This window comes from Bombyx mori, chromosome 13 (assembly GCF_030269925.1).
Source record: "Bombyx mori chromosome 13, ASM3026992v2".
In the NCBI taxonomy this organism is placed as follows: domain Eukaryota; kingdom Metazoa; phylum Arthropoda; class Insecta; order Lepidoptera; family Bombycidae; genus Bombyx; species Bombyx mori.
Genome location: NC_085119.1, coordinates 3,978,567 through 4,003,423, shown reverse-complemented (window position 1 = coordinate 4,003,423; position 24,857 = coordinate 3,978,567). Strand labels below are relative to the sequence as shown.

General features: G+C 37.1%; 1 protein-coding gene and 1 long non-coding RNA gene across 3 annotated transcripts in view; one reads left to right on the top strand and one right to left on the bottom strand.

Moving 5' to 3' along the window:
- The window catches only part of LOC134199939 (uncharacterized protein K02A2.6-like), a 933,609-nt gene that overhangs the window by 442,937 nt on the left and 465,815 nt on the right, over nucleotides 1-24,857 (top strand). The window lies entirely within an intron of this gene.
- On the bottom strand, nucleotides 12,894-23,294 carry LOC134199949 (uncharacterized). Of its 2 annotated transcripts, none has more exons than XR_009974645.1 (3): nucleotides 23,084-23,294; nucleotides 21,679-21,912; nucleotides 12,894-13,202 (listed from the first exon to the last, which is right to left on the bottom strand). It is a non-coding gene; the product is annotated as an uncharacterized LOC134199949 (long non-coding RNA). The 2 variants fall into 2 exon arrangements; XR_009974644.1 differs by lacking the exon at nucleotides 12,894-13,202 and adding an exon at nucleotides 20,232-21,045.

Sequence of the window (24,857 nt, the reverse complement as noted above, 5' to 3'; positions counted from 1 at the left end):
ATTTTGAAACACCAGTACAAAATTCGGTACCAAATAATAAAACTAAAAAAAGACACGCTCCAATAGCAAATCGAACTAACAACTATAAAGCAAAGTTATTAATTTTGTATATGTATATTACCAACATAAGTGTGAAAATTTTGAAGTTAATCAGATTTCTTAAAGTCGGTGAAAATGAAGATCAAATATTCCGCTACAAACACTTACCTAGCTAACTAAAGCGTGTTAAAAATACAGCTACAGAATATGGAAACATATAATGTTTGTGATCAATCAATAATCTAATATATTTGTTCAGAGGCTCAAGTATTTCAGCTAACTCACATGAGTGGCATAAGCCGTATCAATTGAATTCTATAGTGAGGTGTTGTAATTTATTCAACAAAAAAGGGTGCGTGTACTTATGTACGCGCGTAAGAAGTTATACTTTATTTTTATTAAAATTTTTTTTTTTTTTAAGTATTAAATAATTAATAATAAATATTTAACGTTAATAATTTAATAATATTTAGTATGAAATTATGTTAAATAATATTTTTTTCATTTATATTACTAAATAATATATACGGATAGCTAACCTCAATTGTATTGGAGCACTTAGGAAGGTTGATGAGCACAGTTTTTTCACAAATATTTTCTAATATTAATTAGTATTTAAATATTCAATTTAAATCACTTCTGATTATAATTCAGACGCACATATAAAATTCTCACTTGTATAATGAAAACAAAATGAAAACACGTGTTTTAATTGTAGAAACTCAAAGCATGTGGATAAATATTATAAATATAAAAACACAGTGAACAGAGGCGGCGTGCGTGCCAACATGCGCCACTAACAGAGGTTCCATTTCTGTTGGTAGCATTTTTTCTTTAGTGGGCAACTTCATTTCTGTTAATTTTGTGTCACGGTGCGCGCTCATCGTAAAATTTCACTCTCATCAAGTTTTCATAACGCACCTAAAGAAGTATAACTTCTAAACTATGTGTTAGTCACTAGTATCGAATTTCGAATTCTAATCTTTCTTAAACATAAACAATTTTCGATTTAAAAGGATATTTACAACAAGACGCGGGCGCACGCTACTCACACTCAAAAACGGAAGCGCCCGGAACATAGATTATACACTCTATTAAAAGACAGACATAGATTTTTTACTGGTGGTGGTAGGACCTCTTGTGAGTCCGCACGAGTAGGTACCACCACCCCGCCTATTTCTGCCGTGAAGCAGTAATGCGTTTCGGTTTGAAGAGTGGAGTAGCCGTTGTAACTATACTGAGGCCTTAGAACTTATATCTCAAGGTGGGTGGCGCATTTACGTTGTAGATGTCTATGGGCTCCAGTAACCACTTAACACCAGGTGGGCTGTAAGCTCGTGTAGCCATCTAAGCAATAAAAAAAAATACTAACTATGTATACTATGTATAGCGAGCGGGCATACGGCCGCGAGAGTGACGTACAGGTCGGTTTGCTATAATTCTGTATTATCCGCTCATAGCTCTTCGCTTAAACCAGCATTCATGGCCCATCTGTTACATTATTCAAAGATACCCCTAGTCATAAAATTGGCGCGAGCCGGTACTGGACTGCACCGTGGGCCAAGCTAAGGCCACGATCACATCTGACGCGCCGATAACCCGATAACTACTGTCCCGATTTCGTGGGATCCGATTTACGAGCAACGAGATGTGATGTTTTATAATGTTTTTTTTATATAAGATAAGAGATCGTGTTTTGATGTCGTCGTCGGCGGGAAGATTGTACTGCGGTTTAATTAAGAGCGAAATACGAAAGGCGCGAATCAAAGTCTAATGCTATTAAGGGTACATATTCAGCATATATTTTTTTTCATTTAACGTATCACTGTGATTCCGACGACATTTCACTGTAGCTTTTTAATTGAAGGAAGTTTTTCAAACGACTCGATCATGACGACCGATTTTTCATGGTAGAATTCCCTAGATTGTCAATAACAACTGACAATCACAACACTGTCGAATAAACGAAGCGGAACGCACAGAACACAAATAAACAAAATCATCAGCGTGATTCAGATATTTTGAAAAAAATTTTTCATTACAGTTACAAGTTTTTTTTGGAACGAAGTTCCTTATGGGACGATGCGGAGGGGTACCCTAACCGGGAAAAAACGTCCGTAACGTAAGATTTTTATTAGTAATGCACGTACACACAGTGTACGACTTAACTTTGTAATAACGAACAAAAAAATAACATATTTTTTTATCATTCATTGACCACGATCTCAGAGCGTTCGTTTGCGCAATACACTAACTAACTCTTATGCAAACAACCGTGAATGAAGTGTACCACAATAAGTTCGCACGTTACCGAATGACCGTGGGCTATTGCGAAACCTCCAGTTTTATTTTCTTTATACCTCGAATAGAACTTAAAATAAATATTTTTATAATAAGGAGCTTCGATCCTATCCGGTGTCCCACTACACCACACATCTTTTTTTAAATCACTCTGACAACGAGCATCTAGAATGTGAATTCAGGACAATTTAAACACGATTTATAAGAGAACATTGTCTAGAGGCTTAGCTTAAGCATTTCCTTTCAATAATATCCAATTCCATCTAATAACATATTAAGACGATTACTATCTCATCAATACGATATATACGCAACGGGATATTATTGCGTATAACGACTTACCAGAAATCCATTTGCTAAGTGGTATCGGTAGTAAAAGATATCGTACATATTTGGGTACATATCACGTGATGTAAAATAACAGCGAAATCTGTTTTCTTTCAATTATATTGACGAGCTCACAGCTGTCGTCTCCAGAAATCACAATGTGGAGGCCTCTATCATCTGTCTCAAAGCACGATATAGAACCCTAAATGAAGTTGAAATACAGTTATCTTATTCTTCAGATTGGAAAAACGCTTAGCAGAATCAAGCACATGAAGTTTTGAAGACAACCAAATTATTTGGATGACGATCTGGTTTGGAGAATAGGATAATTGATAATTTGGCGATTTACAATGCTCTCCAATTATCGGTTAATATAAGGGGACGGCAGTCCACTTGCCCTTAGCGAGTTCAGTCTCGGCGAGGGTCAGATACAAGGTCGAAATCTCACTTATATTGTGTAACAACGCATGACTGCTTCATGCTAAAAATAGGCAAGGTGATGATACATTTATTTTATTTTTATTGCCCTTGTAGGCAAACGAGCATATGGCCCACCTGATGGTGAGTGGTTACCGTCGCTCATGGACCTCAGCAATGCCAGGGTCAGAGCTAAGCCGCTGCCTACCGGAAAGCAAATTAAATAAAGCGAATTAAGCTCAAGCGGGTCTCGGAATAAATCAATGTAACATATAATCATTTTAAAAGCCTCAAACACTATTGGTTTTCGGTCTGACACATCGATTCGTTCTTGATTTAGTTGTGCTACACCGTGCTCAGACGGAATACAAATGGCCGACTTTAAACATAAAACACTGGTAATAAAGATTAAACTCATTAATAAGCTGCGACATGTGGATTTGAAAGGTATTATAAATTACTAGCTGTAAATTTTATGGTCCATGTAAAAGTATACTAAATAGCGGTTTTAATTTATACTAGAGGTCCCGCAGTAGTCGAAATTCGACTATAATCAATTGGAATTTGTTAGGTATGTAAGCATCGGCGGCTGCGTCCGCCGTCATTATAATAAAGCAGTGCGTAAACAACCGGCCTTGTCATTACACGCGTCCTCGGACACACTACTGGCGACGAGCTTTACGTATACCCACACGTGACGGAAAAAAAATGTTCGGGACGTCTTCTTTAAGTGTTTTGTCGAGTTTTGATCATCAAAATCAAGATTGGAAGACATATAAAAGTAGATTGCAGCAATGGTGCATAGCTAACGGCATCGATGAGCAGTCTGATAAAGCCGGAATCAAGAGAAGAGCAGTACTTCTCAGCGCACTCACAGAGAGTACCTACCAGCTCGCAAGCAACTTAGCGTTACCCGACGATATTGCGACAAAGAGCTATGAAAGCATTTTAGGTATTTTAGATGAACACTTTATTCCAAAGCGGTGCGGATTCGCAGAGCGGTATAATTTTTACGCAGCGATGCAGCAAAATGGTGAAACTCATGGGCAATGGGCCGCACGCTTGCGAGGTCTGGCCGCACACTGCGCTTTCAAAAACCTAGAAGAATCTCTGCTAGATAAATTCGTCATGGGAATGTTGCGAGGACCCGAGCGAGAAAGGCTTTTTGCACAAGAAATCAGAGAGCTGACGTTGAGTAAAGCTGTGGAGCTGGCAGAGAGCGTGCGGTGCGCACGAGAAGGTGCAGCTGCAGCGGTAGTGCCGGAAACATCCGGTCGGGAAGGCGTTTTCAAGATTGCCCAACAAGCAAAAGGGAGCGCGGACCGAACAGCCGGCGAAAAATGCTTAGTATGTGGTTACAAAAATCACAAAACGTCAGAGTGCCGATTTTCTAAATTTAAGTGCAGAATATGTGATCGTAAAGGTCATCTCCGTAGAATGTGCCCCAAGAACAAAGTGAAGCACTTGGAGCAAGGTAACGACGATGACGAGGGCGATGACGGTGAGTTTTTGAAAAATATAAGTTGTCCAAATGGTGAGCCTTTGTACGAGACCGTGTGTTTAGAAGGTCGTAAATTTAGATGCGAAATTGACAGTGGTTCCCCTGTGTCTGTTATATCCGAAAAGACATACAAGCGTTGGTTTTCCGGGGTTCCGTTGTCACCACCAGCGAAAAAATTATTTACGTATGATGGGGGTACCTTGAACATAATAGGGGTACTTAATATGAATGTCGAGTATTTGAAACACTTAGCGTTATTGAGTATCTACGTTGTTCGGGATGGGGGACCTCCCTTACTAGGCCGCGACTTTATGCGTGAATTTAAATTAGAACTCATTTCAACCATTGGTTATTGCAAAAACGTTGATGTTACTACGGTAATGGAACTGACAAAACTATTTCCAAAGTTATTTTCAAACGAACTAGGTTGCTTTAACAAATTCGAGATCAGTTTAACATTAAAAGATAACGCGAAACCGGTTTTTATAAAATCGCGACCGGTACCTTTTGCATTAAAAGATAGAATTAATGCAGAACTCGAACGGTTGGTTTCCTTGGATATTTTAGAACCAGTAAAGTACTCAGACTATGCCTCACCAATAGTCCCGGTTCTAAAAAATGACGGCAGCGTTCGTATTTGTGCGGATTATTCTTGTACAATCAACAAACAACTACTCGTGGAGAGATATCCTCTACCATCGGTTCAAGAACTGTTTACTAAACTTCATAACGGTGAGGAGTACAGTAAGCTAGACTTGTCTATGGCGTATATGCAATTTAGAATTAATAAAAAATCACAAAAATTAACATGCATTAACACCCCGCGTGGCCTATTTAATTATACTCGGTTAGTGTTCGGTTTGTCGAGCGCGCCAGCTATCTTTCAACGGGCCATGGAATCGTTAGTAGGGGACATGGAGGGCGTGTATTGTTACTTGGACGACCTGGTACTCACTGCTGAAAATAGGGTTCTGCACGAACGAAAATTAATAGAAGTTTTGTGTCGTCTACAGGATGCGGGCTTGACCCTGCGTAAGGACAAGTGCGCATTTTTCCAAAACGAAGTATCATACTTAGGCTACACCATAGATAAAAACGGGATAAGAAAAAACCCAGACAAAGTAAAAGCAATTTTAGATGCCGCTATTCCAAAAAATTTAAACGAGCTACAATCATTTTTAGGGCTTATAAACTACTATAGGAATTTTGTCCCAAACGCATCGTCTATATTAAGCCCATTACACTTCTTATTACAAAAAGGCGTCAAATGGCATTGGAACTATGAGCAAGACGCGGCTTTCACTTGCGTAAAGAAAATGTTAGCATCGGAACAGGTGTTAGCACATTTTATGACTGATGCAAAAACAATCGTGACTGTAGATGCGTCCCCGGTCGGGTTAGGTGCTATCCTGTCACAGGAGGATCGGAACGGGGTCGAGAGACCGGTGTCGTACGCATCTCGCTCGCTAACGCCTGCAGAAAAAAAATATTCACAAATCCAAAAGGAGGCGACTGCTATAATATTTGGTGTGAAAAAGTTCCACCAATTCCTTTATGGTAGGTCGGAACCTTTTACTTTGCGTACGGACCATAAGCCGCTTACGGTAATTTTCGGAAATAATAGAGGTATACCAGAAGTAACAGCTAATCGATTACAACGTTATGCAATATTCTTAAGCGCATATAACTATAATATAGAATATGTAAACAGCGCATCGAACACAGCTGACTTCTTATCGCGGGCCCTACCCGTAGCAAAACCGGTTTCCGAAGGTGAGGAAGGCGTGCGGGACGAGGTAGCAGCGTACGAGCATATCAGTTTCGCAGTGGAGGGATGCCTGCCAGTCACGAGGTAAGATCTGCAGCGAGAGACGGCGTGCGACCCCATACTAAAAAGCGTAGCTAAGTATGTAGCTAACGGCTGGCCACGTAAGTTATCAATGCTATCAAATCAGAGTCTTAAGCCTTATTACTTATGTCGAAACGATATCGCACTAGAAAATGGTATTCTCATGCGTGGTCACAAAGTAATTATTCCACAAAGTGTACGCGGCAGAATATTGGAAGAACTACACAGCTCGCACTTTGGTATCGTTAAAATGAAGGCAGACGCTCGCAGTAGATTGTGGTTTCCGGGTATAGACGCTGAGCTAGAGAAACTGGCAGGGACGTGCCGGGTGTGCGCACAACTGCGCCCGTCACCACCGCGCGCGGCCCTTGCACCTTGGCCCTATCCTGATGCCGCTTTTCATAGGATTCATTTAGATTTTTTCGGTCCATTAAATAACAAAGTTTACTTAATAATAGTAGATGCATACTCTAAGTGGATAGAATGCTATGACATGAATAGCAATAGCTCCTCTAAAGCCGTAATCGCGAAATTATGCGAATTCATGTCAAGGTTTGGGGTACCTAAAACTATAGTGAGTGACAACGGAACCGCTTTTGCTTCCCAGGAGTTTAGCAATTTTTGTATGTTAAATGACATAACACAATTATTTTCTCCAGTATACCATCCGTCGAGTAATGGACAGGCGGAATCATTTGTTAAAATTGTTAAAAAAGGTATCAAAACTATTTTTTCGTCTGGGTGTAGAACTGATGAAATTCCGATACGATTAGCGAAATTCCTTTTTGATTATCGTAATTCGGTAAATAGTACCACGGGAACGTCTCCGGCTCAGTTGGTTTTTGGTCATCCACTCCGCTCGCGGTTAGACTTGTTAACGGTAAACACATCGCCCTCGCAATCCGAGTTACCCTTGCTAATCAGTAACAAACAGTCCTCACAGGCTAAGAGTTATGGTGGCAAAATTATCAGAGACTTAGAGCCGGGGGAACAAGTATGGTTCAAACAATATATTAATAAGTCGAAAAGTTACTGGGCAAAAGGGGTTGTGATAAAAAAGACAGGCAAAGTTATGTACGACATCAGTTTTCCAGATCAAAATAAGATTATTAAAAGGCATAAAAATCAACTATACGTGTTTAAAGGGGAGAGTGGACCTTCAGAAAACTCTCACACATTCGACGTATGGGATATACCAGATCCACGGAACAGCGACTGCGGGAGCGAGGCAACAACAGCTGGATCTAAAGGGGCTTTAGTGACAGCAACAGGATTAGCTCCACCAGCAGAAGTAGGGTCATCGTCATCATCGCATACCTGCCAGCCAGCAGGAACGACGCAGTCTGGGGAAGCGGAGACTATGGGCAGTGCTGACCAAGATCAAATTGCTGCCACTATAAGCCCACAATCAGCAGAGCCCGTAACTCCCACCAGCTGCTCACCTTCCAGTGGAAGAAATAGCCCACAGTTTAGTACGCCACAGCCAATATCACCGACACTAGATAAGCCGGCTCCCGGCCGACCACGCCGGAATAAGCCATCCATTGATTTCAGGAAGTTCTTTTAGGATAAGGGGAACATTTGGGAGGGAGAAATTGTTAGGTATGTAAGCATCGGCGGCTGCGTCCGCCGTCATTATAATAAAGCAGTGCGTAAACAACCGGCCTTGTCATTACACGCGTCCTCGGACACACTAGAATTGTAAGTTTGTACACTATTATGATTGTATTTTATACTTCTATAATCACAAATTTCGCCAAGACTACACTATAAAAAATATTAACAAAGACAAACAATATTTTATCTAATCTCAATTTGACAACAGACGTCAAGAACAAAAGTTTGACAATAAATAGTATGCATGCGTGTGTGCGTCAAATATATGGTATGTAGTGTGTGTAATGTTTTCTTTATTGATTTAATGTATCTTTTATGCATTATTTTAAAAAAAAATTAGCACTGTGCACTTCTTCTCTATATTCTCTATAAGTGTGGAAAATTTCATACTCCTCCGTCCGCGCAATTTTCGTAAAAAGGGATACAAAGTTTTTGCTTCACGTATTAATATATAGATGACACCACTACATAATATGTTTTAAGTAATTTGAATTCTTTTCTAAATGTTGTACATTCACTGGCCATATGTGAAAACATAAACATTGAAACATACAGTAAATCTCTGCTTGAGAAAATGGGAATACAGTAGTCAAGGCTAAAGTTCCCAAATAAATAAATTATTATATAAATTAGTCTCAACTTGCCTTTATAATCCTTTGGTAGAATATCTTAAATATGCTGATATGTTTCAATAAGTTTGTGTCGTATTTTATAAAAAAAGTTATTATTTTAGCCATACTTATGTAGCTTACTATGCCTTGAAAACGTGTTTAGGAATATATATGTATGTATATATATGTGTTAATAAAATATATGTAATCTATTTAACGGTAGTCAGCGGCTTGGTTCTGCCCCTGGCATTCCGACATGCTGGGATGATGGTAACCATTCACCATCAGGTGGGCCGTATACTCGTCTACCACAAAAATACAATGCTATCTATGTTTTCTGTACCTATCGAATTTTCTTTTTCCCTTGTTCTAATTGGTGTCGTTACATCATTTGTTTGTTTAAAAAAAAACCGTCCAATTTCGCTTAAGCCTTCTGAAATAAAATCTTACGAATTTAGTTGAAATACATTTATTTGATAACTCTGCGAACGTGCCCGGGAATTATAAAAATAATAATTTATTGATTTATTTAATTAACTCAATTTATTATTTAAAAAAAAATCCATTACCGTCACATTAGTAGGCATAATTTTCCAAATATATAGGTAAAAAGGTATAGGGGTTGAATTGGATCACTTTCCCAAGTTATGAGGGTTAAGACGACCATGCGTCACAATCACTCTCTGTCTGGGTACTGTGCCCCGTTTCTAAATATTGTTTTTGGGCGGTAGGCCAACAAATATGAATGATCATTAAGCAAAAATGTACCTTTTGAACAAAAAGATAAGGTGGAAATTTTAATGAACGTATATAGTAATATGTTATCTGTAGGTTGTTTCAGCAACTTTCTTTTGCTATTTGACGTTTTTGTAATATATTATGTAATACACAGAGGACCGGCGCGCTGTGTGTAATCTGTTAATTTTGCGAGTTTATTCTTTTACGCGAAAACAAATGTGATACTAAATTTTTTTTATGTGTGCTGCTATCTGAATATGATACGAATATCGATTGAATTTGAAACAGAAACAATAAACTTCTAGCTTACGTTATGAAAAAAAACTTTTTTTATTTTTATTGCCTAGGTATGTAGACGAGCTCACAGCCCACCTGCTGTTAAGTGGTTACTGGAACCCATAGACATCTACAACGTAAATGCGCCACACACCTTGAGATATAAGTTCTCAGGTCTCAGTAAAGTTACGACGGCTGCCCCACCCTTCAAACCGAAACGCATTACTGCTTCACGGCAGAAATAGGTGGGGTGGTGGTACCTGCCCGTGCGGACTCACAAGAGGTCCTACCACCAGTAAAAGCATTACATAAACTGAAAAGCATTACATATTACCTTGATATGTTTTGTTCAACCTCAGCTTGTGACCTCGAGGGGTTATACTAGATTCACTGTACGAGTAGGTGAGCTCACGGGTTTCTGTTTTTATCCTAGTGACATGACGCTAACTCTAGCAAGAGCAGTGCTTCGCAGAATCTACCACTGGATCAGAAAGGCGACCCATTGAGAAGATCCAACGACAAACTCACTGGGCTGTGTCTGTGTCTAAATTTTACCTTAAAAAGCATATTCCGCGTTCAGAAAATTTCCTTGTAGTCAAATGCCTATGAAATTCTGCAGATATGCATAAAACGCGAATTCTATTGCGATCCGTGACGTCTGCAGTGGCGCAAGTTTAGAATAACTTCACCAGTCTGCTGTTTACTTAGCTCTCGAACTGCGAGTCGATCTAACTGTTTTTTGTCATAGACTAAATAAATATAGATTGAAACTAGTATATTGAAAACAGAACACAGAAAGAAAAACGAGTAATTCTAATAATAAAAATTTTAATGTCAGTGTTGCGCCAGTTAAGTGTTCTAATCGATTATTTTGATCTATGTAGATTTTGGATATTTGAGAACATTCGTAAACACGACGAGGGAACTCAAAGGAATAGTAAAATTTTAATTACATAGATTACATAAAATTATAATTTGCGTAATTACTGGTGGTAGGACCTCTTGTGAGTCCGCGCGGGTAGGTACCACCGCCCTGCCTATTTCTGCCGTGAAGCAGTAACGCGTTTCGGTTTGAAGGGCGGGGCAGCCGTTGTAACAATACTTGATACCTTAGAACTTATATCTCAAGGTGGGTGGCGCATTTACGTTGTAGATGTCTATGGGCTCCAGTAACCACTTAACATCAGGTGGTCTGTGAGCTCGTCCAACTATCTAGCAATAATAAAAAAAAAGATTACTTCAGCTTTCAAATACATTGGATTATAATTTAATTAAAATTTAGTAGTAGTATAAGTTAGATTTTTCTTTAGAGGATTTTAGTTATTCAATTTACTTTACCATTTATAAATGGGAATTCCACCGTTTTATTCCGTGCTCTATGATGAGAATTGAACATATCTGTAAGAAAAGAACCGCTTCGCGATATCGAAAATATGAGATTGGCTCATCTGCCTTGTTACACAATCTTGCATTTGTAGTAAATTTCCATGAATTAATTCTATGTGAAGATTTTATGTTTTATGTATCAGTTCGAGAATGATATTTGCATGCACAACAATATCTTTCTGATCATGAACATTCCCTCGGGCTTGTTGGATTTTTACAACTGTTTACGTTACCATGCATAGTTCTATGTTCATTGTGTAAGTCATATTTGTCTAGCCTTTTAAATAATAAAGAAAAACCTTTACCCTGTACCACCACGATGCCTATTTCTGCCGTGAAGCAGTAATGTGTTTCGGTTTGTATTCAGCACCCATAACATTAAATTTTAAACATTCATTTTTTAAAAGCTAGAGCTTAATCAGTTCTTAGATGTAAAGTTCCGAAATGAGCTTTAACTGACTTTTATGGCAATTTAATTGATTGAATACAAATCAATCGAGGCTAAATCTTTTGAAAGGGTAATCGTTTAGGAAACCCTACTGGCCTTAGCTCGATATCAAATAGTCAGAACAATTCATGAAATTCGTGGTATCTAAGAGAAACGATGAGACCGCGAACATAAATCTAATCCGACTACAATTAAATTGAATAGAGTTCTAGTAATTTATTTGAGAGAAAATTATACGACGCCATCTATCCGAATGTTTTAGGCGTGGGAGTGTTTAGACGAGCGATTACGAAATTTATTTACTTGTTAATAACAATTTTGTGATTGTGTTGTAGTTAAATAAGCTGAGTACGTTGTCGAGTTACATACGAGTATTTGAAATTTAGAAATAATTGTTTGTTTAATTTTAATCGCGTTGCGCAAACAAATCTATCGCTGGGCTTAGTGTTGTGTGTCCTCTAAAAAGGATTTTTTATGGATTATAATAAGGCTGTTTATCGATATTTTTTTTGCACATCTAATACTATAAAAAATCAACAATCATATGCAAGAACAATAGTACCGAGGGAAAGGTTCTGCTGGGTTTGCAGCCTGGCTCACTGGGACGGCGAAAAGAGGTCATATCAAGCCATAGCAGCGTATATGAGGCAGGAGCGGTTCGGAAGCCCAAACACAAGTATCAGCAGAAACCTATCCGCGCGGGTCTGACCGATAATGCGATCGTCGTGGGCAACCGTGTCCAGCGAATGGTCAACATCGCACCCGAGGTCCCGGACCGTGGTCCTAAACTCAACATTCACACTTCGAAATCTGAGTTTCTTTGGCACAACTCTGGTACGGATCGGGCCGTACAGCATGCCGAGGTCTTTCAACCTTACCGCGAAGCAGTCAGTGGATCGGAAAGGCAAGAGACTGAATAGAAGGGAATGCATATGAAGAGACCTTCACTCAGCATTGGGCGGACACGTGTTGAAGTAGAAAAAGTATTTTTTTTTTCAGTTTAAGGTGTGATTGTAAGCAATACAACTAAGGAAGGTGGCGGTATTTTTGCTGTGAAGTGTATTTGGTATATTGTAAAATTTACTACATGTATTTTAACCAACTAAATTTCAACTAAAGGCTCAATACTCAAGAATCTGTCAGAAAATTGTGGGTGTCGTCACTGTTTCTTAATTTTCACACTTTTAATTACTTCATTGAACTTGATATACATCCCAGATTTAAATTAACATTTCGTTTTTGTTTTTAGACCACATTTTATTAAGGCATAAACTTTTTGTTTGTAAAAACATGTAATATTTCAGAACTTTAATACCTTCGTATTAACTTAATAATATACTATATGTCACATCAAAGTCAATGTGGCCTTCAAATAAAAAAGTATTTCAAAGATCGTTATTTTTATTTCGTCATTCCGTGGGCTTCGTCCAATATGTTTGTTAAAACAAAATCCAATAAACAAGTCATACTGTTCGAGGCTCTGTCCGTCATTTTCAATATTGTAGCGTGTAGGAGTGTCGCGGGAGTAACAAAAACTTGTTTTGGGTGACCTCTGGGGGACTAAACAATTTACTTTTCCAGATGAACATTTTCAGGAATCCGTGTTGTGTTTCGACAATTGGTTCGGTAACGATACGTCGGGCGTTGACCTCGAAGAATTCAGACGCAATTGTTATATTAGACTTCTCAAATCTGTCAAGTCAAAGAGATACGTTGTTACATACCTTCAGAACTATGGGGATAACTTTAGCTTCGAGCGTATTCGTGGAATAGTTTAGTAGTTGAGAATCACACCCAATTTGACAATGAGTTATCCGAGCAGTTAAAATGTGTTTTGCTTACAGTGACACATTTTTTCTAATACAGAAAAATAAGCCAATGTTAGTCTAATCTCAAAATAAATTTCTCATAAAACAGACAGATATAATTATTGCGTCGTATCTCATGTTCGTATTATCCAAGGAAATATTATCCTTCAGCCGCTCCATATACAGCACATATTTCATCCGCCCCAATATTTAACAATGCAGATGATTCTCTGAGGGACTATTAAAATTGTACGTCATTAGGTTTCTTGGTAATTAAGCTCTGTAGATAAACAAGACCGACTTACGTGTTAGTATGAGATTATGAAAAAAATATAGTTAAGCTTGTTGTAGTAATATTTTTGTAAAATAATCCATTTTCTATCTTTGAGCCATAATTGTATTGGGCACTTCATCTATTACTGTCAAAAACATAAAATTTTCCCGAAACACTTATTGTTTTTCGTAAGGTTCGATAAAATATAAAAAAAAAAAAAATTGATAAAAAATTAATAATATTGTTGTTGGTAACAAAAGTGTTTGGAACACAATAATGAATTAATTTATTAGAACGAAGTTCCTTATGGGACGATGCGGAGGGGTACCGTAACCGGGAAAAAAACGTCCGTAACGTAAGATTTTTATTAGTAATGCACACAGTGTACGACTTAACTTTGTAATAACGTACAAAAAATAACATATTATTTTATTATATATTTTTTATAAATCATTGTGAATAAAATAAAGTTGATAACTTTGTGAAGTAGTTTTTATTTATTTTTATCAATTAAAAAAAAACACAATAAAAAATGTGTACCTGAATAATTATGTTCTTTACACCTCGAATAGAACTTAAAATTTATATTTTTATAATAAGGAACTTCGTTCCTATCCGGTGTTCCACGACACTACATATATTTTTTTATTGCGTACCAGGCTATTGAAGATCGTTTGAATTTCAATTGCAAACAGTCAAAATCAAAACATCACACGTAGTGTGAGATCGAAGATCCTACGTAGTGTTTGGTGGAGCCCATAGACAGCACAGCGCGACCGCAGCTCACCTTCAAACACGAGGTTGAGGCTTTAGTTTTATTAAATATGTTCCAACCTTCGAACCGGAACGCATGACTGTTTGGCAGTAAATAATAATAATAAATAAGTAGGAAGGTTGTAAATATACATCTCCTAGTCACATGCATCTTCTCTCTACGCATCACATTTCCATACCACGCTAACCGTCTGCTCTTTAATTTGTTGATTATCGGGGCTACTTTCACACTTCCTCTGATTTTAAAAGAGATTAAAGGCTTTAAACGTTGTTCTCTTATTATATCACAGAAAAACCAATTAAGTATTTTATTGTATACTAGCTGACCCGGCAGACTTCGTAGTACCTCAATCGATAAGTAAAAGACCTAAACTTTTGTATAAAATAAACTTAAAACAAACAAAAATAATCCGTCCGACGGGGGACACATCAAAGGAAAGACAAAATTGTTTGTTTTTATATAATTCCGAGTATTTTCATATTTATTCACCTTTGAAACCTTCTGTGGACTTCCACAAATAATTCAAGACCAAAATTAGCCAAATCGGTCCAGCCGTTCTCGAGTTTTAGCGAGACTAACGAACAGCAATTCATTTTTATATATATAGATAGATATAGAAGAAGACGATAGAAGATTAATTATGAAGGAAGTATTCCATATCATTATACATATATATTTGCCTACCTAATCGCTGGTAGCCTAAGGGGCTATTCCAATTATGCGCATAAGTAACTAGGCAGGAGAGCTTACGGGCTCAGTCTTAGAGAATTGCTAACCCCGACTGGTCAGTGTAAGAGCAGTGTTTCGCAGAATCTACCACCGGATCGGAATTGTAACCCACTGAGAAGATCCGGTAAGAAACCAGGACGTGTCTTACGTAAAGCGAACTAACACAGGGAGATCTCTAAACTATTATAATTAAAATTATGTAATTTGTAATTTTTTCGTTTACTTTTGTTTCAATTTCAAATAAATTGTTAAAATCTGCCTACAGCAATGGTATTATTGACTGACGACCACGACTACTCTGAAAAGAGTCATACGACAAAGAAAAAACACGGCTTTCGACGTTTTCTTCATTCATCTAATATAATAATACTCTATGTACTATGATTTCTGTGAATCGCAGACTTTATTTAAAAAAAAAGACTACTGTTAACTAGTACTCGTAAAGTATATGAATGAAATGTAATCGAGATTATAATTATTGTAAAAGTATGAGACTTTTTATAGCAAGATTCTTAGCTCTCTAAGAAAATTGTGACGTAAAACTTGACCTATTTTCAAATTTGTCTTTCGAACCGCTTATCGAAAGCAAAGACTGTAATCCTCTAAAATGTTGGCGAATTTCGTGTTTTTTCTCTTCAACACCGAAAATTAGGGACCGATCAACTTTCAAGCAAAAGATCAAATTTGAGGAGCGAACTACCCTCAAATTTCCTTTTTTGTTGGCAGGTAACAAAACTTCATTTCCCTTTTAGAACAACCATCAGGATTCAACGGTATTTATGTACCTGAGACTGAGCGAGGTTTCTGTAGGTGTGTGAAGTAAGCCGCTTCGACGATAAATATCTTGATCCGTGTTTTATACTTCCGTCATTTCTCTATATGTGAAAAAGAATTCAATTTGCCACAGCGCGTTGTAATCATTTTATTTTATCATAACTGCAAGAGTGTTACGTTTTCTATTCAGTCTAATGTTGTGGTATGAAAGATTAACTTTAGTTTTACCATGATTATATTTCGTTGCAACCAGAAAGATAATGTTTTTGAGCATTGGAAATATTTTTATTTCACTGTCTACAATTTCCAACATTCATTTCAAAGATTTCATTATGTAAAGAAATACATTTTTAAACAGGTCAAGCTATTCAAACCATGTTAAAAATTGGCTCAAATGACATTACGAATAACCGCCAAAGTTACTCTGTTATATTACTTTAAAAATTATTTCAATTTAAAAGCACTTAAAATTCGTGTCACATTATTTTCCACATATTCGTCTGGGCTGATACAAATTTAAATAAGACACTCGCTGGATTTCCTTTGAAAAGTTGTGTCTGTTATCAGTATCCAGACAATAGGCATAGTTTCATTCAGACAAAACAAAACAATTCAAGAGAATCAATTATTTTGCCGCCTCCTAGAGATTTTATCTATTTCCACGATGATGTTGAAGGAGAAAAACACTTACGTTTCTTTGAAAGGACTGGGTTATTAAGTCTTTTTGGAATCGTAAAATTGTGACGGGCAAGATTCAATTATTTTCCTGTCTATGGCCAGGATTGCTGATCTCAATTGCATGTACCTTAAATGTTTGTCTATTAGATTGAATAAACAATTCATTATTTTAAATTATGACTCTCCTTTTTCTCCACCTTATTCCACTAGGTGGAGTCAGCACAGCTAATTTTTCTCTTCCATTCTCTTCTATCAGCCGCCATCTCAACACCCACTCCTCTCATATCGTCATTCACACACTCCATCCATGTCTTCTTCGGTTGACCTCTTCCCTTCTACCTTTCACTACCATTTCCATACATTCCTAGTCACATGCATCTCCTCTCTACGCATCACATGTCAATACCACGCTAACCGACCGCTCTTTAATTTGTTGATTACCGTAGCTACATTCACACTTCCTCTAATATATAATACTCATTCTTTATCTTGTCATTATTTTATATTATAACTGCTAGATATATACTACACTTCTTTTGTTCCATGGGAAAAAAAACATAATCGCTCACCAACAAAAGTAATCTTTATCCGAAAAATATTCTGGTGTAAGAAATGACTTATCTAAAGTTTCCCGGAATGGTTACAAAGAAGTTTGTCTAAATTATCGTCACCCTTCGGAGGTGCTCCTCGCAAACGACCACGATTAACTGAAAAGCTATTTCGCGAAGTTTAAATGGCACGCCTTGAACTTAGCCTATCGAATTTCGGCGGCTGCATTGTACCTGCTTCAGGACGTTTGGAAACTTTTAAACGTTAGTTTCTCAATTATTAGATATTAGATTAGAGGTACGGTTAATTATAGATAGTGGCCGGTGAAATTTAATGTTCGAAGTTTGAGGCATCACGTGTTTTTGTGGAATTTTTTTTTTATTGTCATCGGTATGTTATATCGTATATCGCAGACATCAGCAAGATATTGTCTTAGCGATGCCTACCGTCAAACTAAGTCGAATTTAATTACCTTTTTCAAAAATTGAAGACCAGAAGCAGTGCTGGATAGAGTTTAAATTTTCTACTACTAACATGAAAAAGTGACGAATTTATTCACGAACGGCCTCCATCGCAATGCTCGATCTAAATCGATGAAATAATTAAATTTAGTGTCTTAAATTTACACGAAAATACCTATGCTGGCGGTTTCTGTCATCGTCTGCTGTCATTAATTATCGGTGGGTGGAAATGACAATATGTTTTATTATCATCATCATTAACTTACTAAATGATAAGATTTGTGTAAGCCGTGCATAAGACACAGTCAGCTTTTATCCTAAATCTTCTTGCTTCGCTTTCCTCAATACTGAGGATTGTGACCACCTCCAACAAGAGTTTATTCCGGATTATTCCACGCCATTTGCTTCTATTTACCACCGAGTGTAGAGCATCGTGAACTGTGGTGTCGAGGGTAGTGCGGATCTGGTCAATCCAACGTGTCGGGCCTCTACTTCGTGGTCTTCTTCCCTCCACCTTGCCAGTGACCATTAGCTGCTACAAGCTGCCGTTATCCTTTCTTGCAATTAATTTATCCTACACGTATGTGGAAAGAATAGTGGGCAGGATAATGACGACAGTATTCAATGTAGCACGAATGTTCGCTGCACACGCGTTTGATGAATGTGGAGTATTTTTATTAGTATATAATCGGGTTTACTTCGGTGGAACGTAACGCGAAGTACATTATGTAAAATGAATCTTCGGATTAAAATTAAAAAACAAGTTTTTATTTTTTTTAATCTTTTAGTTAAAAAAAAGTATATCTCACAAAATTAATTTGTACTTAAAATGTAGTTGGAGACTCAGCATATTTGAAAATTTATTAATCTTTAACTGATGTAGCCGAAACATTATTTATTTTAAATAAATTTTAGGTACATAATAAATAATATTTCGGAATATTAAAAGAACAAAGAAAAATAAACAAAAAACAAAAAGAATTCCATAACCAACAGAGACTTACAAAGTGTAAATCTCCATTTTTCTATAAACATTGGTATCGTTTCTTTAACTTCCAGACTTTTGTTTGTTGACACACAAAATATTACCGCTTGAACCTAAGCTTGCAAACAATAAGGACGAAATTCGCTAGTCGTTTCCGGGAACTTGTTAGCATTGAGTTAGGTCGAAATAAGGCTGCACCAACGCTTATTTATTCAAGAGACCTTGCGGGAACTAAAAGGATTGTATCAATTTTTCAGAAGCTCTTTGAGGCCGTTTGTACAGGTTGTTAAGGTTTAAATGATGGAGAATTGTACAGTCAAAGTTTTGTTGGTAATTAATAGAATGATTAATAGTGCTGGAAATGTTCGGGAAAAGTTTTTTGTATGTTAAAGTTGTTTTCCAGTCAAAGACCTAATTAATGATTATTAGTTAAATTGAATTATTGGCTGGACTAATTCGTCAATGCAATAACCACAATCGTAAAGACAGATTTTTTCGATTAAAGTAGATGATTAAATTATCCGGATAATTATCATCAGCCTACAGAAGTCAATTGCTAGACCCCGGCCTCGTTAATCATCACCGTTGTAGCCGGTCCCGCCTTGACCGTACCCAGCATCTTCCTACAGCAACCTTCAACCGATCGTCCAGCTTGTGGGAAATCTACCCATACTACGCCTACCAATGTGCCATCATCACTCGAAATCATTCTGGCCCACATTCACCAATATTGACTTTAGAGGTAGAGGGGGAAGAGGTCAACCGAAGAAGACTTGGATGGAGTGTGTGAATGACGATATGAGAGAGAGAGAGAGGAATGTGTGTTGATTTGACGGCATATAGAAGAGAACGGAAGAAAAAAAATAGTTATGCCGATGCCAACTAGTGGGATAAGAAAGGGGGGGTCAAGGAAAAGAAGAAGAAGATTTTTTGTTTAGCTTTTTCACCTAATAAATATATATAAATAAATTCATAAAAAATATATATCGAAATAGTCACAAAACTGTATAGTTGTTGTTAATTAGCATCTGATATAAAAATCCCTACTTATTCTGTGCTGACAGACGAGCTGAAGCTGTATTACAAATAAAACATGTCCTCGGAAGTTAATTATAACGCTCGCATACTCGGGCAAGCATGGAATACAGATTATAAACAAAAATGTATGTTGAAACGCTAACATTTTATAATATATTATATTAAGTTTGTTTTTATTTCTCTTTTTACTACCGTAGTAAGCTAGGAACTATTAAGATTTTTTTCTAGTTAGGAGACTGCGGCGCGGAAATGAAAGCGACTTACTTCTCTTGTTGGTTCACTGACGTAATGCGATCCAGGGTTCTGTGATTAATTGCCTGACCTTGTATGTATCGTTACACATAATGCATCCAAAATTTAGAAGCTAGCGTAGAATCATAGTAGTGGATATTTACATGGGTTTACTCAGTGTCTTGAGTACGGTATTGTTTAGCGCTAATTGTATCCACAGTATCTTGAGTATCCTCGTGTGTTTAGATTTCAAATATTATTTTTTTTGGTAATAAATACAACCTATGTGTGTCAAGGTCAATAAACTTTAAAAAAAGAACGTATCTTCAGGTAGTTTTTATCGTCCAGACTAAGATTTCGACTTCAGTAATTTAAAATAAAGGCACTAGTAAAAATTTAAAAAGAAAAATTTAAATGAGTTAAATCTCCCAAGAAATGTATTTGGAACTAAGTTTTTTTATATAAATTTGATTCCCACTCAGTATAATGCTAGTGGTAGTCGAACTCAAATAATCAAGTAAATAACCAGACTAGGTTTCAAATGATAATAACGGAATACATTTAATAAGAAATACCTTTAATAAATTAGACAACCTTTGCTCTGGTAATAACATTTTTCATGTTGTCATTTGAAATCAATTACGTAAACATAATTTCCAAAGGAGACTAGAGAACGATGAAATTTTACGATTTCATATTACGGCGAATTCTCTACAAGTACTTGACATGTTCCATAATTTCAGCATTATGATAAAAAGCACTATTCGCAATAAATGTTTAAATTTCTTCTTCTTCTTTGTCGTTTCCTCATTACTGAGGGTCGTGACCACCTTGGTCCAGTTTTTGCACCAGCTTCCTGCAATGTTGCCTGCATTCGGCCTGCTTAATGGCGTCCGGGACGCTGGTGTTTGTGGCATCCTTGATAATGTCCGTCCACCTGGTTGGCAATCTTCCTCGACTTCTCTTTCCTTCCGCGTGACCTACAACTATTAATTTTTCCAAGTTCTCAGGATTTTGTCGGGCCACGTGTCCGAAGTACTTGAGGAGACGCTGCATACAGATTGTAGATAGACGGGTCTTGACGTTTAGCTCCTCGAGAATCGATACATTTGTTCGGCGCTCCGTCCATGATACGCCCAACATTTTGCGCCAACACCACATTTCAAATTTAGACACTTTGAAAGACCGTGCTCAGTGCCAAGGAGTAAAGAAAAACTCGTGCACATTATAAGTCTGGGAAAAAAGGCTTCGTAAAGTTTACATGGCGAGCTAGAGCGTTTGTCTATCCAAATCTCTAAGTATTTTTCATTCCTAAGGCTTTAATGGATTCTAATCAGTTCATTGACATCTCAACTCACGTTGAAACATAAATTTGAACTTTTTTTTTCTATGTTTGTTACTTCATAACTTTTGACTGGGTGAATAGATTATGATGATTCTTTTTTTATTAAAAAGCTGACACTTCCTGTATGGTCCCATTTCAATTTAGTCCAGTTCTGATAATGGTGTCCATGAGAAAGCCATCTAAGTCTTACATTTGCATTAAGTACGTACGCGACAAATAGATGAATAACTCAATAACTCAATATCACGCCATTTGAAGTCGGTTTTTGTTGAAGCATGTCTATTCACAATTATTTGTTTTGTAAATCGGGTTTCGTATCCTGCTAAGCTGAACACATTAGTACCTCTCGGCAGCCTAAATAAATATCAAATCCGCCTAAAACACTACTACTAGTCATAATTACACTAATAATCGCAGTTGTATGTGTTGCCGTAACTTCATCGATCACTTTGAAAACTATCATAGTGTTATTAATTTTTTAGTCATCATTGTCTAAATGAAAAGACATCTATTGTACTTACACTAAGTAATGGAATTATGGCGGCTTTCCAATATCGCGGTCAGGTACCAATTTTTCTAAGGAATCAATTCAATTTCTTTCTCTGATGAAATATCAAACACGCAAAATTTCTCGATTTGCGTATTTACTGATTGTAGGGGCGTATTGTAATTCAATGCGGGTAGGTACAATCATCCTACTTATTTATTATTCCATTTATTTACTAAAACAACACGTGGGCCGTGAGGTTATTCACCTGTAAATGAAATAAAAATATATAAAATAACAAGCAAAAATGTAATAGATAGTGAAATAGAAAATAAGCTACCTTGAAACAAAAAGAAAACCGCAAAAGTAGTTTTTACCGAATTCGAGAATCTATAGGGACTCGTAATTGAAGTTACAAAAGAAGTTCATCGTAATAATCTACATCCTAAACATGTTTATGTTTGCGAACATTTTATGCCGAAATAATTAGTGTTCAAAGAGTAAACGGGAAACAGATAAGGCTAGTAATAAAACATGTTCAGTCGTAAGTGACACTAAAAGAAGTATCCTTAGGATTCAGTATACCTCGGCAGGGTTGTACGCAGGAATTCGAGATCGCAACGACTCAACGGAATTTATATGACGATGCCTATAAAATGAGAATGAAATCGTCGACAGTCTGATATCTTGAGGTACTTCACCGATGGGACCTTACGTAAGGCGTTAGCATCGTAAAAAATTGCCTATTCCTGTAGAAAGATAGGGGGTAACTTATGCAATAGCGGAAAATGTTCTGTCTTCCTTTATGAATACAGATGACGGTTGCGGTTGTAGGGTTTCGTTCGATTTATGAATCGTAACGTAATTGTAAGTGGACACGTTTATATCCAATGATATGCATAAGCATGCCTTGTTTTACGAAAATATTTTGCAATATCTCCCTACTTTAAAATTCAATAACTCTATTATTTGTTGTCCAAAATCGTGAAAGCCCAAAAGCAGCCCCCCACTCCATCAGAAGCCTAGGAGAGACTAAGTGATTATTGTCGTTTGAGAAAAATGGCGATTCCAAGGTACAGCTTATTATTAAGGCCATTCTGTCCCCTCCCCGCGAAGGGGATCTCATTCCTAGAGGCAGTAATGCATTGCTAAAATGATCTTAAAATGGACGTAGTGACTTTTGATAATTCTAATTAAATCTAATCGATACATAATCGAGTAATATGTAGGTAAAAAAGGTGGCATAATTTCTCAAATAATATTTTAGCGCAAAGACGTTATCATGGAATTATCGGTAGGCAGCGGCTTGGCTCTGCCCCTGGCATTGCTGAAGTCCATGGGTGACGGTAACCACTCACCATCAGGTGGGCCGTATGCTCGTCTACCTACAAGGGCAATAAAAAAAAACTATACAATTTTTCAGTCGCTGACTTACTTACTAGTTTGTTCATGTTAAGTTGATTACCGCTTTGAGGCTAAAGCAAACTAATCTCGCGTAATTGGCTAATTCGATGGGCTGCCTGTTACACGCGAAATTTATTATTTAAATTAAGGTATTCAAACAAAGGTCCTGTGTATACACCATGAAGGAGACTGGACGATATAATGCATCCCTAATAAAGCAGGGGTTAATATTCAAACGCAATGTCAATGGCGATTGACTTGAATTGGTGACATGAAGTTGAGTAATTTATCGTATTTACTTTTTAGCTGTCATGAATTTTTCTTTGTAGAATCTTTTAAATAAGAAGGCTAATTATGTTTTTATTATAATATTATAAATCATGTATACATTTTCTATCTCTATTTGCTTAGAACGAAATCGACGAAATTTTATTCAAACTGTATTATTAATACAAATGGTTTTTGTTGGGCGTAAGCAATACTATTATTATAACTAGTATTTTTTTGACGGTTGCTCACAACACGCACAAGTTGCTGAGTGGTTACTTAAACTCATAGATGTCACAACGTGAATACCGCCATCCACCTTGAGACATGATGCTTGTATCTCAATTGTTTAGTAATTAGTAGAATTACCGCTACCTCTGGAGACTATTCTCAAAGCTCGTATTAGATTATTCAGTAATAGGACCACCTAGGAAACGACCTCGTATCAAAGCCGGATCGACCGTGGCAAACGGGTTCTCTATAAAAGCGCTGTGAATGAGTATGGATAGTGATGCCCAGTAGTCGGAATTAGGCGGTGGCTGACTATGCAATTGTAAAATTCAATGGCCACAATTTTTTTTATCGCTTAGATGGGTGGAAGAGCTCACAGTCCGCATCCTTGTTAAGTGGTTACTGGAGCCCACAGATATCTACAACGTAAATGCGCCACCCATCTTGAGATATAAGTTCTAAGGTCTCAGTATGGTTAACGGCTGCCCCACCCTTCGAACCGAAACGCATTACTGCTTCACGGCAGAAATAGGCAGGACTGTGATACCTACCCGTGCGGAAAGAGGTCCTACTACCAGTACGGCATGGTTTCCCGTGTTAGGGGGCTCTGAAAAATAAAAAGTCGCAAATATACACATCTTAAATGAAATATATCTTAATCCAAGACTGAACCTAAATGTATAATAGTCGTAGATCCACTAGGATTATAAGGGAAATCTTGGTTACCTAATAAGATGATAACAGAGAAAGGTATAGCAATTGCCCGCCAGGTTGGTTTGTATACACAGTTTTAAGTTGGCTGTCGGTTATTCTAAGGAGCGTAAACATTCAAACTAATTACGAGACGTTGGTCGAGGCTGTACGGTAAATATTTCTATCTACACCGAAACCAGAGATACTTTTATTATGTTTTACGTACTTTAATCTGTTTTCTTTTTTTCTTTTGTTTGAACCGGCTTCAACTAAAAGAGGAAGAGAATCTTTATTTCAGGGCATATGTTTTATGTAATATTTTTATTTAGTGTCATAAATAATCTATATATATATATATATAAATGAATTGCTGTTCGTTAGTCTCGCTAAAACTCGAGAGCGGCTGGACCGATTTGACTAATTTTAGTCTTGAATTATTTGTGGAAGTCCAGAGAAGGTTTGGAAGGTAGATAAATATGAAAATTCTCGGAAAAAAAAACAAAAAAATAACAATTTTGTTTTTCCTTTGATGTGTCCCCCGTCGGACGGAGTCGTTTTGTTTGTTTTAAGTTTATTTTATTTTATTTCATTTATCGGTCAAGGCACTACGAAGTCTGC